Source organism: Corapipo altera, unplaced genomic scaffold (assembly GCF_003945725.1).
Source record: "Corapipo altera isolate COAL_440 unplaced genomic scaffold, ASM394572v1 73, whole genome shotgun sequence".
Lineage (NCBI taxonomy): Eukaryota > Metazoa > Chordata > Aves > Passeriformes > Pipridae > Corapipo > Corapipo altera.
The window spans coordinates 955,627-962,676 of NW_020884957.1; positions in this window are offsets into that span (position 1 = coordinate 955,627).

The window sequence follows — 7,050 nt, forward strand, 5'->3', positions numbered from 1 at the left end:
ATTATTATTATTATTATTATTATTATTATTATTATTATTATTATTATGCTGCTATTATTTCAAGAAAATTTGAAATTAACTTATTGATACAGCTTGCCTGTTTTGACTTTTAACCTTTTTCTTGTGTCTACTTGCAAGATGAGAGGACCAGAAAAGAAACTGAAGTAGTGTATGTGGAGCTGAGTTTGCTGGAAGGGTTGCAACATGTAACTGATGTGTCTTCTAGTTTAGAGTTGGCAAAGCCCATAAATTTCCTGAGCAAAAACATAGGTGATTCTTGAACCATAAAATTCGGGCAGAGGCACTGAGGCTTCTTCTGCTCTGCAATAGCATATGGTGATCTCATCAAAGAAAAGTAGTGATGAATCACATCAGTCAGGCTGCCATGTTGCTTGTGTCTTTGGAATAATTTGTGTCCTGTAGAGAGAGGTTTCTTAGAAAAGACGCATCTAAACTACCATGCACTCTGATTATAGCCAAAGCTCTGTATCTGGGTATTCATCCTTCCCTTGGCTTTTTTAAAAAGTGGAACTGTATTTACCCCATTAGCAGGATGAGACTGATGTGAAGTGCAACACTTTTGCTTCTTTGAGCTGTGCTCATATGGCTTCTTACAAAATGCAAACCAGCTTCTGTTGGATGTCTTGGACTCAGAACCGTGGTCCAGACGGAAACCTTCAGTAGTGGCTTATGTGGTTTCTCAAAACTTATGGACTTTGAACTGAAAAATTAAAAAGCTAGTAAAATACCTAATTTTAGCCCTAGGCTTGAAGCAGGTCCAAACTTTTATTAAAAAGAAACACAGTGATCATTTGGACTGCAGGATGGCTGCCCCTCAGCTGCCAGTGTTAGTTTAGAGGGGGAAAAGTTCTCTGATGGAGTTGGTGCATGGCTCCTCTTCCCCCAGCATTCCCCAGGAAAGCAACCTGCCCTCAGTTTTTTATAATTTTGTCAGTTTAGCTATTCATGCTGAAACTTCCCATGCTGGGCTTTGAAAATGTTAGTTGAAATGGTTCATCTGGTTCTGTAAATAAAGCTGGAGGAAATGTCATTTTGCTCATGTTAAACTCCAGGTGACCTTTTCTTTGAAAACGGTCCATTGCTCTTCTTCTCCTCTAAGGCCTTCAGAGTGAAAGTGTGAGCCTTGCCAGGAGGTCAGCTTTAGGACAAGGATGTGTCTTACTGATCTCCCAGTAAATTTCACCCAAACTTAGCTACATTTCGCGTCTTTGAACATCTCCAACTCTGTGACCAAGGAGAAAAGGACATGCTCTGGTCTTCTGGAGCTTGTAGTCTGGAAAAGCTGAGATTTGGCAAAGCTAAAAGCTGTTTATCTCTCTGGCAGTGTGAAGGAGGAAATGACCTGAATTATATGGACGCTGCTTGGAAAGTCAGGACAGAGTTGAAAGATGGAGTTTTGAGAACTGGAACAAGAAGGATGAAGGAGATTTCCTGGGCAAGGGGGACTCAGACTGAGATGATAAAAGATTTAATGATTTTCAGCAAAGACACTGGTTAAAAGAGATGGGTTTATATGACATGTTGAGCAGACAGAGTTGGGCCAGAGGAAGTGTAAATACTGAAGAATGAAGTTTAGGGTAGGAACAGAGACATGAAGAAAATTAACTGAACATCGTGTAAATACAGTACACTTCCTTGGTGCAGTCTCTGAGAAAGGCTGACAAACTGTTTCAGTGAGAGTGCCTCAACTTTGAAACAGCCTTCCAAAAATGAAATAGTAATTTTGCATCTAATGCAGCCAATATCTACCTTTTATATATATATATATATATATATATGTATTTCGAGAAGCCAGAAAATCTTCACAGGCAGAACTTCTGCCTTTGCCACCAAATGTACATGGAGGTCTGAGAGACTGTCAACCTCAGTGTCTTGTTCCAGCCTTTACACCTTTGTGTGAGGTAAGCTACTGAGAAGAACAAGGCGAGATAGGTTTGAAACACCGATTCTTCTTTGACGTTGTATTTCAGCAACACCAGCTGCTTGGCTTTGCTGAGGTACAGGCATCAGTGTGGAGCCAAATTCATACCATTTTGGTGACTGCTAAAGGGCATAATAATTGTAGATTCAAGTTACTACCAGGCAGTAGACATCAGAATTCAAACTTAGCTTAACAAAAATACATTTAACTGAACAGCATTACTTCATGCTATTAAACAGATTAAATCAGTTTTCTCTCTAAAACAGCTGAGGGACATTTATGTTCGTGCACCCCTGCTGTACAGATTCAGAGCAGGCTTTTCCTCTATTTTTGCTTCTGTGAAAACTGAATAAAAACGTCTGGTCATTTTTCCCTTTCCTCTGGATGATCATAGAGGTGCGACTGAGATTTAAACTAGTTCATAGAAATCTTTTCAAAGTAGGCTCTGCTAATACAAATTTAAAAAATATTATGAGTGCAACAATCCAGTTGGCCACAGATATGTCAAATTAAGCCAATATGACAGTTACTAAATAGGCACCAGAGAAAGAACCAGAGGAACCAGAAGGAGGGATCTTTTAAAACAAATGCTGCCCCCCCAAGCTTTTATAAATGACCCTGATACTTTTAATGCAGAACAGAAATCTTAGCCATTCTTTCTAGCACTAAAGCTACTGTGTTCTTTGGGTTAGAATAGATTGGTTTTCCTTTGTTTTTTAAAGAAACACTGCATGCTGTATCCTCGAGCTCTCATAAATGGTAGAGATGGAAAAAGTCATCTTATAAAGAGAAGAGAGAATGCAAAGAGGGACTTGTGCCAAAAGGAATGAATATTTTTAACAGTTTCATGTTGCATTGTCTGTCTTTGATGGCTCTTAAAATATTTTTTTTAAATCAAATAAATGACCATTCTTGAGAAGTTTCTGTTACTTCTTGAATATACTCCATTCACACTATTGCCTCTGCAGACAGACATCAAAACTGTAGAAAAACTGAATTTCTAGCTAGAAAAAATAAGTGTAGCTAATGTATTAGTTATAATTTAATTTAAGCCTTATCAAGTGTTTTCCCATCTTATTCACTTGTCATATAAAGGATATATCCTAAACCATTATCAGGGTAACTGAAAAAAATTTTCTATATGCTTTTTAAGAACAAATTATATTTTTCTGACACTCCAGTTTTGCTCTAGTTGTCTGTTCCTGGTCTATTGTATGCTGTGTAAATACTTTCAAGAATAAGACTTATTTCTGGACTTGAATTACACTCTATTTGATTACTTTATGGTCATGTATCTCATGTGGTATTCTGGTCATTGATGTGACTTCTGTGACATGATACTGCAGAGTAATTACCTGCGTTTCAGCATGGAAATAGAATTGCCTAACACATAATGTTTGTGACACGTAACAGTTGTCAGAGACTGGATTTCATGGATGAGTGGCTGCTGTGGGTCTTTTGTGGTACTTCTGTAGTGATTTATTCCTTAACTGCATGTATCACCATCTGTTTTCTTTAGTATCAGTTACAGGAACAAGCTCTTAACTACTGCGTTGGGGAAGGGACTCCTCAGAAGCAGAAAAGGGAACTGTGACAGGGCAGAGGTGACTGTGTCCTGATAAGCTGAGGGAGGTTGTTTGAAGATTCAACACAGGTATGTGTTAAGAGAGACTCCAGGCTCTTTGGCCTGTTTTTGTAAAATGAGAAGGGGAGGGTGGATTTTTTGTTGGTTTGTTTTTTTTTAAGTAATAATCTTTTAGGGTTGCTTTGTATTTACCATCTATAGGGGAACCTCATTCAAAAACACTGAGACTGGCTTATCTTCAGATCAGAGGCGTGTCTGATTTCTGAACATTGGTCTATTTTTTGTAAGATAAATCAATGGAGACACAAGACAGCCTTGCAGCCTGAACTTTGAAGTTCATGAACTTCTGGCAGGTTAAATTTGAAAGCATGATAAAGCAGCCTTCCTTTCTCCTGCCAAAAAAAAAAAAAAAAGGTAAGGGAAAATTGCATCAAAATGCCCAATAAAGAGAGTAAAGGAATTCAGGACTGAAAGCTGAACTGCAAGTGGTAATGTGTAATCTCTTGCTTAAAAGATACTTTTTGCCATGGGAGTAAAATGTGCTTCTGTGAAGCTGGAGGGTAAATTGAAAGTTATCATAAAGATTACCTGTAGTGAGAACATGTATAAATGTGGCTGTAGGGAAGAATCAACACAGTTTTTCTACAAGAAATCCAAAGGGTCAGTAAATACCTCGGGGGGACCTGTCAGGCTGGGGTGCTGAGAACACCAGAAAAAGCTTGAGAATGGCTTCTGTGTCTGGCATCACAGGGTGGCCTAGGATGCTTCATCTGGAAAAGAGTTAACTAAGGTGAGATATGACACATATGACAAAGGTCATGTAATCATAGGTGGCTCAATGGATAAAGGTACTGAATGTTTACTGTGACTAATAATTTAAAAAGGAAAAAAAAAAAGGTTGGGGGCATCAAGTGAAACCAGTAGGTAACAGATCCATAGCAAATTAAAGTAGTTTTTTGTTTGTGATGTGTTAAAGCCTTGGACCCTTGCCACAGTGTGTTGTGGATGCTAGATGTTCACATCATTTAAGAAAAGACTGGACTAGGTTATGGAGGAAAAGTCTGTGTGCAGCTACTAAATACAACAGACAACCTCTGGCTCAGGAAATACCTGAGGCACCAAGTGTTGGAGCCTGGCAGGCTATGCTGGGAAAATACGCTTTCTCTGTTCTTGTGCTTCTCTCTAGGCATCTGGTTTTGGCTACAGCCAGACAGACTGTTCAGCTACATGGACCTTTGCAGCTGTTGTCATGTTTTGGTGTTTGTCTCGACAGGTCCCTGACACGGAGCACATGTTCATTTCTTGCTTGCAATGCCATTATTCAGAGTTGCTCAAGGTTGTCCAACTCAAATGTTTTCAACACCCTCTTTTCTGAAATCCTTATGCTTCAGAGTGGAAAATCCAATCTAGTCAGGAGCTAACATCCTCATCGTTTCACTGTCACAGGAGTAGGCACTTGAAACTTTGCTGGGGGCTTGGTACCCTGCATATTTAGGCCCTATTGCTGCAGACTGCAAAAAAAGTATATCTGTATTTGGTAGAGAGAGCAGAGGAAGAAGAGAATTTTGTGCTCCTTCAAACTCCTGCAAGTTGGGAAGCTGGTCACTTGACACACTCCTTTTCCAGGTCTCTCTCACTCCTCTCATCTACAGGGAGAATTTTGGAAATCAAGAAACCTCTTGATTTCCATTAGACAACTGTGCTACATCTTTGTAACCAAGACCAGAATTTGCCTGGAGCCTCTGGTCAGTCAAAGAAGTTTAAGCATATCTGCTTCCCTTTATTAATTTTTAACAAGGCATACCAGGTGTCAGACGCAAGCAACTGTGTAAGGGCAGTTGACTGCTCAGTCAGGTTAAACAACTGACTGAGATGCTTGGCATCAAAATTAAATTTCTTTTAGATGCCTGGAAGGCAGGGCACCACCAGTGAATATAGACTTGATAGGAACAAAACCATCACCAAGTACCAGTTCATATGTGATTTTCAGAATCATCTGGAGGAGGCAGAAATGCTGTCTAAATCAGCAATGCAAAGTCCCTTCTCTTCTTCTTCAAACCCTTTGCCTCCTTCTGGCCCTGGGCCCACACAAATACCCAAACACAGCGAGGAATATAAATTTTCAAGGGTCTCAGCTTTCATAATATGACTAAGTTGTTTTGATTTAAGAGTGCTCGTCTTGCCAAGATTGGAAAAAATTAGTCTATTCTCTTCATGGCTGGATGTCAAGGTACACCCAGGTTTTTAGACAAATGCCCCAAAAGTGCACAGCTGAACCAAGACATGAGTGTTGGAAAACTTAACTCTTTCTTCAATATTGTTTTTAGGGAAACCTGGAGAAAAATAGGAAAAGCAAGACCATTATCAATCTAAGATAAAAGTAGAGTTAAGAAAACATCATGTCTTTTTCTTACTATTTTCTTACTGTTTTTTGAGGCTAATAGACATGTTTGGTTGCTTGGGTTGTTATTCTGTAGGGCTCAGAGCATCAGCAATGCCTGGAAGCAAAGCAGGAGGAGGAAACTATGGCACTATATGAGGATCAAGTCCTTGATTTGTGCAAGGACTGAAGTCATCCATGGTAAACCAAGAAAATGGAAAAAACAGTGCATACAGAATTACTGTGCTGACCTTGGAGTACTAAGACACTATTTGAAATGCTCTTGGACTTCACCTAATTTTCTTCATAGAATCTGCCTACAGTGCTGCAATACTTCATGTCTTTATGAGCTTTGCTTAATTTGCCCCTTTAGTGCACAGTGCATGAAGAAAAGGTAGAAACAATACCACTGATATTTAAACATATTCTGGGTCTTCTCTAGGGTCATCAATAGCTACTCCTTGCTTTGTGATCTCAGCCTGTCTTTCTTTTTTTAATAAGGTGTTCTGCCCTTACAGATCAATGTAAATGTAGACTCATTTTCCCCAATGAAAACCATATTAGTGTAGAGCTGCAGTTTGCAGGGACACTTGTCACTGTGAAGCAATCTACACATTTGTGGATTCCTGACACATTTGCAGGCCTACATTTATTCCTTATTAGAGTCCGAGTTTCAGGAAATCTGTTACACCAAAGGCTCAATTTAATTGTCAGAACAGAGGTATTGGATGCCATTAGAGATGCACGAGGGTATCTGAGACATCCACAGAACACTGGCAGGGATGTAAGTCACTGAGAAAGACTTGTACTCTTTTGCATTGGCAGAGGAAGGCCAGGAAGATGCCATCAGGCATCTCAAATGCCTTTGGTTGTCCTTACTTAGGCAAACATGCTTCTGAAACTTATTGGGAAAATGTTTGTGGTTAAGGTCAGACAGGCTGTTCGCTGGGCCACAAACACACAAAAAATAAACCTCAAATGATTGACTATGCAGGCAAATATAGAAATGACTGTCATGTGAAGATATGATCATTTTTTAAGGCTGGCTGTGGCAATTTTTGTGCAAATATTTATTCTTGAAGAAAGGACAGTTTGGGCTTCCTTTTCAAAACCGAAATGTTTCTGATGTTTAAAAAAAAAAGA